Below are 12,301 nucleotides of genomic sequence, written 5' to 3' on the forward strand. Positions count from 1 at the left end.
GTAGAAAGAACTAAGATACAGCTTAGTGAAAACTTCTTGGGTTCAATCTCCACAAAAGAAAAAAGACAAAGGAAAAGAAGGAGAATCATAAACTCCCAGAATCAATTTATTGAATGAAGTTGAAACTTTGTATATTTATTTTAAATGAAAATAGGTCAGACTCATTGCGCTAACTTTAAATATAAAGGAAGAAAACATGTCCAAAGATAATTAAGCATCAAATCTTTTTATGTACATTCTTTTCTCAAAGTAGAAAGCTATTGCAATTATGTCTCGTATAATCTTTACTAGATGTTATTAAATTCTCTCTGACGAAGAAAATGTTTTCATTGGAAATGGTTATGTTCTTCTATGGTAGATGTTTTCTGGATATCAGTGTCTAACAAAACTTTGTCTGTAGTCCAGCCTTGGCATGAATGTTTTCTGGAAAGTATGCAGAAGAGATTTCCATTACAACTAAAGGCTTAGTTCTGTTGAGATCTATTAGAAAATGTGTAATTGAACAGCTGAGATGATGAAGTACCTGTTTAAAATAATGAAACGAAGAATGGTAAACACTACTACTTAAGTGTGTAGCCATTTCTTCAGTAGATTTTGAAGAACATTTCTCTAGAAATCTGTTGTAGTTACAGAAACAAACATAGATAGGAAGAGAAGACTCATTTAACAGAAATTTTAATGAATAGTTTTAGGTGTCCTTCAAGTTTTTAAAATATCTGACATTCAAACACATGAAAATATTGTTTCATGGATCTTGAATCCTGCAAATAATATGTATTTAACTTTCAGTTAATTTACATTTTCTGTTTTTGTTACTGAAAGTTTTACCTTTAAGTCTCTCTGCTTTTTCCTGTTTTTTATTTTTTAATTTTTAATTTTTCAGTGTATGCTTACAATACATAAATCATTACATTCATTGTGAGAGTTGATACATATACACAAACATCTTTAAAACACTCATTTATTGACTCTCCATTTGAAAAAGAGCTATGTCTCTGTTTCCTACTTTCTGTCTTAATTTTCTCTGTAATATATTTATACTTTGAGTTTCTCTTATCAGGGAAGTCATGTGATATTTCAAGTTGTGTGTCTCATTTATTTCAGTTAACATTTTTTATTTAAGAATTCATGATGATTTCATTTAGGACACATCCTTTATTCTACAAATAATTCAAATTTACCCTTCTTTATAGAAGAGTAATACTCCATTGCATATAAATACCACATTTTCTTCATCTATTTATCTGTCTGTGACTCTTCACTTTTCTTCTTATGAATTAAAGTTCTCTGAACTTCACTTTCTGATCGTCTCAGCCCTAATATCAAGGTCAGTGTTGCAAAACTGATACACACAGAACCAAAAGAAAAGTCAGCTAACTAGAAAATATCACACAAATACTCAAAATCAAGTGTTCAAGTCAAGAAATGATAATGTTTTAGTAAAGACTATCATTTTCCCTCCTTTCTTCCTTAATGCCGCACTATATGACAGGATCCTTAACAATATCAACTTAGTGTTCATATTTATCTTTTATATAGGAAAGAACAAAACTTCTGCTACATAGTAGGAAAATATGTACAGATTTTTGTGTAAGAGAAATGTATTGTTTATGTTATGTATATATTTGTTTTTTCTACCTGGATATATATTAATGGTATGAAATAAAGACATTGTATGACAGAAAAGCATTTAATGATGTGGCAATTGATTATGAAAAATAGAATAAATAATATTCTTAGTAAAGGCACATATTTAAACTTTAAAACTATCTGTTGAACTGAAGGAAAATGGAATGTTTGTAAAATCTGTATAGCTCAGAGCTAGTAAAATAAATGGGTATTATTAAATTTGAAAATTTAAATAGAGACAAACATACTCAGTTTGAATTTTTTTCATTTTTTATATTAATTTTGTTGAGAAGTAGCAATGAGACAGTTTCAAAACAGATTAGTAGGACAGTTACAATAATTAATACATTGCTTATTGTTGTCTTTGTAGTAGTTATTCATAGTACAAGATTCAGACATGATATCTTGCCTAAGTACTATTAGTCCAAAACTTTCTTCTCATTGAACTAAGAGAAAGTAGCTGTATATCTATGCTAACTATTTTGTAAATTATTTTATTTGATGGAAGGTACTGTCTCTTTTATTTTTTATCAGCTTCTTTACTTTTCTCTTCAACAAATCTGACAACTTCCTTATTGTGTTTTACACAGACATTCAAGTAATCAAAATTGTGATTGTTGAGCATAAGCTGTAATTATGATATAATCACTGAATGAAGAACGCTTTATGTCTCATGATCTTTTGCATTATATGTTTGAGTTTTCTTGATTTACTTGATTAATTTTATTATCAATATTAAGTTAGTAATTTTTTGTGACAGTACATCGTAACTATTGACTATCAACCATTGAAAATGATAAGGGTCAAAAATTCCTTATATATTTGCAAGTTTACATTATTTAGAAATGAAATAAAGAAGAAATCAAAATAGAAAAATACTTTGCTGAGGGCTAATCTTTCAAGAGATGTTGGAAACTTTCTTTTGGGTGTCAAAAGTTATACTAGGAAAAAGTCTAAGGTAAAAATTGGAAAATTTAAGTGTCAGAAGTCTTTCCCTTCCTGGGGTGAGGAGATAGATACCTCAGTGGTCTAAGTGTCAGCTTGGTAAGTGCAAGGACCCAGGTTCGATCCCTGGACCTGTATACCATGCTGGCCACCTATGGCACACGCCTATAATCCCAGCGCTGGGGAGGATGAGACAGGAGGATTATTATGAGTCTGAGCTCCAAAGCGAGACCTGTACCAAATAAATAAATAAAAGATTTAAAAAAAATTTAAAGAAGTCTTACCCTTTCTTTTCTGGAAAGACAGCTTTCCATTTAAGTTGAGGTTATCCACGTCAGCTTCTTTTACGCCTCTATCACATGGTCCTTGTTTCTCATATTAACAATTTGTAAACCCATTTGTAAAGCCTAACGTATTTCTACATGCATGTGTGTATGAAATTACTTGTTTATTGACCATTGTTTGCACCAGGCTCTAAGCGTCATAAGCCAAAAGGTTTCTTTGTGTCTTCTTTACTTTCGTATGCTCTAGCAGCTGTCCCAGAGACAAGGGAAGCATTTTTGTTTGCTTCGATATCTATCTTTAGAACATAGAACACAAATAGCATAATTATAAATATATTTGATGAACTTTGAATAGAGGGTTCCTGATCAATATTTCTTGTATGATCATTTAAATTGCCTGCATGGTTCATCATCTTATTTTTCAGTAGCATTTCTAGGAAGAGATACATCTTGACACGTTGCCTGGGTTCAGAGGATGGTATTAGGTTAGCTCTCCAAAGCTGTATTGCAGTCTTGCTCATTTGTAGGCTTTTGTACTTTTCCAAAATTTGGCATTCAGAAGTTGAAAATTATAAAGGGACAAGCTGTGTTATGTAGATGTACTGATTTCTCCTGCTGTGTGTATTTACTAAGTATTGCAAATATATGCTAAGAAAAAGGAAAAAAATAAAAAAATCTTGATTATTTTTAAATAACTTCAGAAGTTGAAGACATTTCTGGAATAAAACAGGGTAGCTTGATGTGAGAAGGAAGTATGGCCCTTGACTTAATTAACAGAGGTTAAGAAAACTATACCCAATACACTCTACTTACTGATAAAAGAAAACAGTTTGGAAGATATTGTTTATTTGTTGTCCAACATCCTCCAGGTGAGAAGGTAGGAAAAAGCAAGTTGAGGCTCTTTGCAGACCAAGAATTTTTATGTAGTCACTTGGTGTTCTTGACATTTCCAGGAACACAGTGAGTGGGGATGGTAGGCAGAATGGTGACACTTGCCCTGTTTAACGATTAGTTTCCTATGAGGAAGATATCTCAGTTATCTGGTGAAGGCAGGATACTAAGAACACATGCACCTATTTAATGCTAGGTAAGACACTAGAAACCTCATCATCATAAAGTTAAAGTCATCATTTAAAAATATGCTCTCATTTTCAACAGTCATCGCTTCTTTTGTATTTTCCTAATACATTACTCGAGCTAGTAGGGGACTGGGGAGGAAAGCAGATTTTCCTCAGTGTGTCGGGAAAAACAAGTGAGTGGTTTGAAATGTGAATGAAGAAAAATGAGCGAGAGGAAAAGAAAAGAAAACCTATTCTCTTAAAAAAAAAATGAGAAGGCACTTCAGCTCCTTTCAACAAGTTATGCACTGTTTGCCTTCCTAATCCTACCTTCCCTCAGATTCACTCACGCTCTTGAACATTTTTGGAAAATGAAGAAAAATGCATGCTAAATGCACACCCAGTCAAGTTATATTGATGTTTTCCTCTCTTCATTTCTGTAACGGATCTTGGCACCTTAATACAATGATGATAGCATGCAAATCTTTGTACAATAACCTAGTTAGGATTCCTACAATAAATAATTCCATTTCCATCACTTTTAAAGCATCCCCACAAAGAGTAGAGCACAGCAATGGGTCCTTATGTTTCTTATTTTCCAGATCAATCTGTTTTTCTTAATTTTAATTTATAATCAGCACAGCTGAAGCTTCCTAATCATATCAGACATGCCAATCCTTTAGAAGCAAATCTGATTTAACATCAAGGATCCTGGCTTGCTTTCACAGGGGAGGAGTTTTTCCTATTGCTCTCCAGAAGTTTTTGGCTGTACTTGGCACTTTTACCCAGCTGAGATTCAAGCCCGTTTCCTAATACTCGGTGGACAAAAATCTCTCTCCACTGGGCCACGTAGCCAACTAGCTCTCTAGTTACCTAAGAGAGGGAGTCCCGGAACAGGTGACCAGGGAGCTTCCAATACGTGAAAAAGAAAGTGCCACTGAAAAAGTTCAAAATAAAATGAATGCTTTGAAAGTGGAGAAGTACTCACCTTCAGCTTTCAAAGAAATGTGTTATGAGGGAAAAAATATAAGCTTACCTTCCCATTTTGTTTTACATCCTGGAAGATTTAAACCTAATAGGTAAATACCACTGTTCCTATCTTAAGGGACACACAGTTTTCAAGAAGGTACTTTGCGGGTATTTTTGGCCTATAAAACGGAGAGCGGATGGCTTCCACTGCTAGCTGCAAGCTGGAGCGTGTGTCGGGCTTCACCAGGCACACAAGGCTCTGATTTTCTATCATTAAAGACTCATTATCTCTTTTAACTTCTGTTGAAAGCATTCATCCATAGCTCTAGCTACTCCTGAAACAATAGAGGCTCCTACCACAGTAATAATGCCTTTTCTTTCTTTTTTTTGCCAGCTTAAAGAGCCTTTAAACGATGGATTGGCTTTCACAATGCAGAAACAAAAGCTAGTGCTCAAGAAAATATGAAAGGTTATTTCTGTAAGTAACTTCAATTTTAAAAAGTGGAGGAAAATCATCTGATGTGAGTTTATCCGAGCTGGGAGTCTCAGTATACCTGAATGCTCAATTCCTACTGGGGAAATATTACATTTTCCAAAGGAGAATGGCATGCCTTGCTTAAGCTTAGCCTCAAAGAGAAAAATACTTTAATAAGAATGAAACAGGCTTGGTATATTGATCTTACCAATTTGCTGAGTATTAATATATAGTTGGCAGGGAGCTAAATTCTCCATTGAATTCAACAGTGGATTATGTGAACAGTAATTTCTACATTTACTGGCTTTGTTTACACTTTCATTATATCTCTACTGCATTATCTGATGCCTTCATACAGTTTTCAATCTTATAGCCACCTTAATCTCCGCCTGTACTCAGCATATCTGAGTGAGTTTGTTGGCATAAGGGAATTTTGAAGGTTATATTACAGTACATGAATCAACGGAAAATGAAATGCACTGGAGACACGATCAGCCAGTTTTAATTCATTGCAGAAAGTTATAGATACCAAAATGCATTTAATGTAATCTGATCTCTTTATTCAGTCCTGAATTTATGAGCAATTCACCAGGAGTCAAATGACAACTTTGTTTTAAAAATAGTAGTCTATACTGAATGCTATTTTAATATATCTCTGACATATTTACATTTAAGGAGTAGGGAAAAGTGGAATCTTTGAACATAAATTTCCCTTTTCAGAGAAAAGAAAAGCCTAAGAAAGATGATACTTCTATTCATTGTAACAGTATCTGTCATTATAACACAGGTCATCTTGGTGATAGCAGTTAAATGAATCTGGCTCATCAGTACAGCTGGTAAACAGATTAGAAGCTCCCAAGATTACTGGGCGTTTCATTTTAAGGAGGTAAGTAGCATCATTGGGCTCAGCTCTATGAAGAATAGCCTGCTCGCTGCCTAGAATGATCAAATGTTTTCTGGTTCAGACTGGTCAACAAGTTGATATGGGCCATGGTTCCCAGATAGTTTTCCCTGTAGCAATATGAATAGCTGATCAACATTAGTCAATTGCCAATTGGTTGCAAGGCATGATCCTTCATTATGGGTCCTGAATTGTTTTGGTAAGATGGCCTTATCAAAATTTCTAGATTTGTCTGGGAAAAGATAACACCTTTTTATTTATATTGGAATAATCTGCTTTTCTCACCCCCCCGCACTATGACTGGCATTAGGTTGAAGGATGAGTGTGGAAATTGCATGTTATTTTTATTTCATCATAAGAATTTTGTAATCAATCCCAAAACAAATAAAATTTCTACTTGTGTCTCTGAAAAGTTCTCATTGTTAATGAACCACAGCTACACAATTTTATTATATCCAAAGAAATAGTATAGCATTTAAGTCATATATTGATAATATTTTTAATTTATTATATGTGGAAATTATCCTCATTACAAAAAGAATGCACAGTACTTACAGATGATGTAAATTAATTTACATGGTTATTCTTCTTACTTATAATATTCTTCTTACTTATAAGAAATACAATTTTTTACTAAAGATATGAACTAAGATGTTATGCTTCAATATACATTTTATGGAATAACAATATTTGCATGAAGGTGTTTTAGGTGGTTGGTCTAATAAATCAATTTGTAATTATAGCTGAATTCTATATTACTATAAAGTTATAATATTCTTGATAAATAGTTACTTAGCTGGAATTACTATCATTTATTACTTAATAGAAATAAATTTTTATTCTAAGAATATCACAAACCAAACATAGGCCACTTTGTATTTTTGATACTGAGAATGGAACTGACAACCTTGTGCTAGCCAGACATGCACTGTGACCCTGAGCTACATTCTCAGTCCTGGGCCACTTTTCAATAGTCTTATTTATTTGGTTGATTTTACTCTAGCAAAAGAATGACATATTCAGTGCCTTTGAGCACCATGATATTTGCCTTAAAAGTAGATCACAAAGATGATAAGAGAAAAAGGAGATAGAGTATTGAGAGGAAAGAATATATTTTCAGAATGAGTGGCCAGGTGTCCTAAAATTTTTGGTTCACAGAAAGCAGAAGTAAAACAATTTATCAGAGTCACAACTTACTATCCAAATAGATCTGCTCCCTCCAAGGGAAAGCATGATCTAGTTCAGTTTAAGTCAGATAACAAAAAGGCTTTTCACTATTGTCTTTTAAAGGATTATTTTTCCTTAGTCCAGTGTAGTGGAATTCTAACTGGTAGTCGACTTGTTACACCCAGCTGAACTGAACTAGTATGGTGCTGGGTGAGGGAGGCTCACCTGAGGATTGTTACCAGCAGCATAAGAGGCAGAAGGGAGAAGCTGTTGGTACGCTGTTAGGGATGCTGTTTGGAAAAACTGTTGGAGCTGTTGGAAGCTGCTGGTTTTCCTGGGTTGTTCTGCTGGGGGACCTGGTCATGCTGGCTTTCCTGATGAACTTGGATTTCCTGTTAGAGGAGGAGCTTGAGACTTTCATTATCAATGAGAAGTCTACAGTTCATTTTGGAGGAGTTTTGGTCATCTTGAGCACCACTTTCTGGCTCTGGAGGGGAAGATGGTGCACTGCTCAGCTTCATGTCAGCCTGTCTCATTGGCTTTCCTGGTGGGAAGTCAGTTTTCCTCATTTTTGGAGGAGCTTGAGACCTCACTGTTGCTGAGGTTGGCTGTGGTACCTTTGGAGAAACTCTGGTCCTTACCTAGAGTGTTGCTTCCTGGCTCCAGTTCAGATCCCTCAGCCTGCTAGCACAGATCCTCTATCCTGCTGGCATAGACTTCATAGCTTCCACCACTGACCTTTGGGCCTTTCTAGCCAGATCCACGAAGCAGGCCTGCATGAGACTTTGTTGTGGGCCCTAGGTCTCCAACTGAACTTGTGGGAGGCATTATTATGAGTTCTAGATTTTCAGCTGGCCTCATGCAGGATATTAGAATTCAGGCTCTTGGCTCGATTTTTTGGTCTTTAACACATGGACAGATTTCCTGTGCTTCTTGTATATGATTCTTTGGGTGATTCTTTATATAATGTGTCCTGTATTATATTGTTCCCCTTGCAAAAAGCCCGAACCATGACACCTAGAAAAACCTCAATGTTTGGAAATATTTCTTGATGTATAGCCCAAATGTGCTTTGCTTGGTTTCTATAAAATATTTCCAATTATTAATCCTCTGTTCTATTTCTTCTGGGTATATTTCTTTAGAAAAGCTGGCTGACTACTTATACTCTTTTTCAGTTTCCTCCTATTTGAGCTACATTTATTTCTTTGTAATTCACTGTCATTTGATTTTTGTAATCAGAGGCATTTTTCTCATTCTAAACTAGACTATCTTTTAGCAGAACAAAGCTGTGAGTTGGTAGCATTATAATTGTGCTCTTCAACATGGTACGAAGAAGGAGTTCTTTTAGCCTTTACACATTCAATTTCGATCTAACCCAACTGTATATGCCCATTAAATCAAACACTGAGAGCTTCAGGGAATGAACAATTTGTTGAATCACCTCCTTTTGAAAAACCTATATAGTTTGAATTCTTAAAGTAATTTTCAAGTGATCTTCATTCCCTTTATGTGTGTAACTTTTCACTATGATGTCAGCTTTGCTGAAGGCAATGAGGAGTGCATCTTATTTGTCCTCATTCCTTTGAGCCACTATCTTTCACCACTCATGTAGGTATTTTAACTGTATTTAAATGACAAGAGCAAACACACAGGTTGGGTAGAACTGGAGGACACTACATTAAGGGAAATAAGTAAGGCACAGAAAGACGAGCACCATACGTTCTCATTTATACATAGAAATTAAGGAGTTGGTCTCAGAAACAGAGAGCAGAAAATGGTCAGAGGAGCCTGGGAAGTATGGGTGAGGGGAGATGTGAAAGGATGGTGGATGGATATTTGTGTGTGGCTCAATGGGAGGAATGACTCCTAAGGGTCACTATGATTAGGGTCACTATGATCAACAACAATTAACTGAAAACTTCAAAGGACTAATGCAGAAGATTTTGAACATTCCCAGTATGAAAAAATGATATATATCTGAAATGATATATGTGCTAGTTACTCCAATCTTACTATAAATTGTATACGTGTATAGAAATGTCACACTCTACTTCATAAAATTGTTACATATCAGAATGTGTCTTAAAGCATATTTAAAATGTATTTTATAAATGTACTTTTTAAACAGAGCACAAAACCACACAATACTTACCAGAAAATGGAAGTATGAGGTCTTCTAGAAAGATAATTAAATGGCTTTAATTGCCATTATGTTGTGTTACTAGAACCTGGGAAAGATGGCAGAGATGGTGTTTGACCTCAGTTGATTTCCTTTTCTTGTAAGAAAAATGGCAAAACTGCTGGAATAAAGGGAGTGCATAAAGATAGGTAAGGCTGGTGAAGAGAGGCAATGAGGATTGTCACAGAGTTCTAGGTTCTCTCCAGGCTATGACCAAGACCTCTCTGGGTGACCCATATTTATGTAGTTATCCGAGGAAGGGAGGGAAGTTCTCTGGAAGCGTGGGCCCGCTCAAGGGCTTCTCCAAGTAAGATGTTAAGTGAACTCACCCAGAGTGAGGTGCCTGAGGCCATAGGGTTTATCTAGTTGAGGTTGGAGCCAGGCATCCTTGGGTATGACCTTGTCATATCCTTTAGGGCTTGATGGCTTCACCTGCCATTATAGGCCTCGGTAGAGAGCAGTGATTCACGAAGTTTCATTTACCATGAATTCATGGTCCTTCTACAGAAAAGGAGCCTGGGCCTTGGCCAGACTCACAAATGAACATGGGAGCCAACTGGTTAATTTAAGTCCTGCTCACAGCTGCTTCACAGTGGTCTCCATCAGTAGATCTTGTGGGCCACTCCTAATTCCCCATCCCAGACCAGCAGTCTCTCACTCACACCTGTAAGCATAGCTTCCTCCTCCTCCACAGTTCCTTGTCTAAATCTGCCCTTGGAGTTGACTGTTTAGGGACTAAGATTTTATTCTTTTAAAGAGAGCTTGCATTTGTGAAGATTTTGCAAATAAAATAGTTTTAAAATTTCAAATGTATAGGAGATGTTTTTATATATTTATTTTTAAGTATTTAGGACAGGGTCTACAGGGTCTCACTACATAGATCAGACTCATAGTGATTGTAGTGATTCTCCTGTTTTCAGCTTCCCAAGTGCTGGGATTACAGGCGTGCACCACCACATCTGGTCTCAGAGGCCCCAGGGGCAGGGCCGGCAAGGCACCCAGGGATAGAACCACCGTTGCTGCACTCGGCTGAAGCAGGCGCTTTAGTCCCTGAGCTATCTGGCTGGCCCTGAGATATTTTTAAATAAGATTTTTTTTCTTCTTAAAGAAGATTAAATTCGAGACCTTCACACTGAGCTATATCCCCTGTGCTTTCATTTTTTAAAAGATATCCAAGACAACATTTTTCTAAGAAAGTCTATTTTTACATTAATAATTGAATAGCTAATTCTAAGCTTTTAAGGGGTGAATTTTGTTTTTCTCTGGAGAAAGAATCACAAGATTGATCTATCTTATCTATCTATTTTTTTTTTTTTATATTTTAGGGAAAGGTCTACAGGGTGTTCAGGGTCTCACTACTGGATCATATTTGTGGTGATCTGCCTGTTTACAGCCTCCCAAGAGCTGGGATTACAGGTTTACACCCAGCCTCAATTACAGTCTCAGCACGCCCCAGGGATGGGGCTGGCACAGAGGGCCCGGGGATCAAACCCCTGGCTCCTGAGGCTGCTTGCAGGCACTTTAATCACTGAGCTATTTGGCTGGCCTTTTATCTATTATCATCTATCTATCCATTATGAAGGATTGGGTCACTTTTGTTTTATCTTTTGAGACAAGGTCTTTCTCTGCAGTTCAGGCTGGGTTTAGACATATTTTGTAGCTCAGAAAGCCCTTGAACTCATAGCATTCCTCCTACCTCAGCCTCTTGAGTGCTGGAACTACAGGTGTGTGCCACCATGCCTGGCCAACTCACATTATTATAGACACTGAGAAGTCACATGGTATACGTTCTGTAAACTGCATGTCCAGGACAACATTTTGGTGTAGTTCCACCCAAACGCCAACCCCAGAGGTCTGAGAGTGCTGCTATTCAAGCACAGAGGAGACAGGCGTCAGTTCCAGCACAGAGCCAGTCACTCTTTTCTCTAAATTTTTGTTCCATTCGGAGCCTCAGTGGATTATATGATGTCCACCGTCACCGGTAAAGGTAGTGGACTTAGTCAACCAACTGGAATATCCATTTCTTCTGGAAATATCTTAATAGATACATACACAAAATGTATTTTACCAGCTTTCTGGGCATCCCTTAAGCCAGTCAGCTTTACATATAAATTTTGTCATCTCATGGCATTAGTTCATCTAACACATTTGAGTTTCAATTGTCTTCAAAGTATTTAAAAATCATCTGAATAGAGCAGGAAGAATATTTTATAAATGTTAGAAATGTCCTAGAACTGGTCTATGAAAGTGGAACCAGTTATACAAATTGGCGAGTATAAGGATTCATTGTTTTCTCAATAGTACTAACATTTAAACCTTTTCATTTTGGTAGAAAATAGTAGCAAGAAAAAAAAACATGAATATCAACTTTTTGAGAAAATCAAGCATTCTCTTATGCTGATATCCTGTGCCTTGTCCAACAATTTGTCTTCTTCCATCTCTGCAATATGCTATGGCACCGATACATTTGCCACCTCTGCTGTTATTTATCTAGTTTTATTTATTTATTTATTTATTTTCTCAAAAAGCATGGATCTGAGGGCTGGCCAGATAGCTCAGTGGACTAAAGCACCCGCTTAGGCAGAGCACAGCAACTGGCATTCTGTCGTGTTGGCCCCGCCCCCAGGGCACGCGGAGACAGGGATTGAGACTGGGTGTGGTGGTGTAGGCCTGTAATCCCAGTGCTTGGGAGGC

The sequence above is a fragment of the Octodon degus genome, unplaced genomic scaffold, assembly GCF_000260255.1.
Source record: "Octodon degus isolate 3935 unplaced genomic scaffold, OctDeg1.0 scaffold00166, whole genome shotgun sequence".
Taxonomy (NCBI): Eukaryota; Metazoa; Chordata; class Mammalia; order Rodentia; family Octodontidae; genus Octodon; species Octodon degus.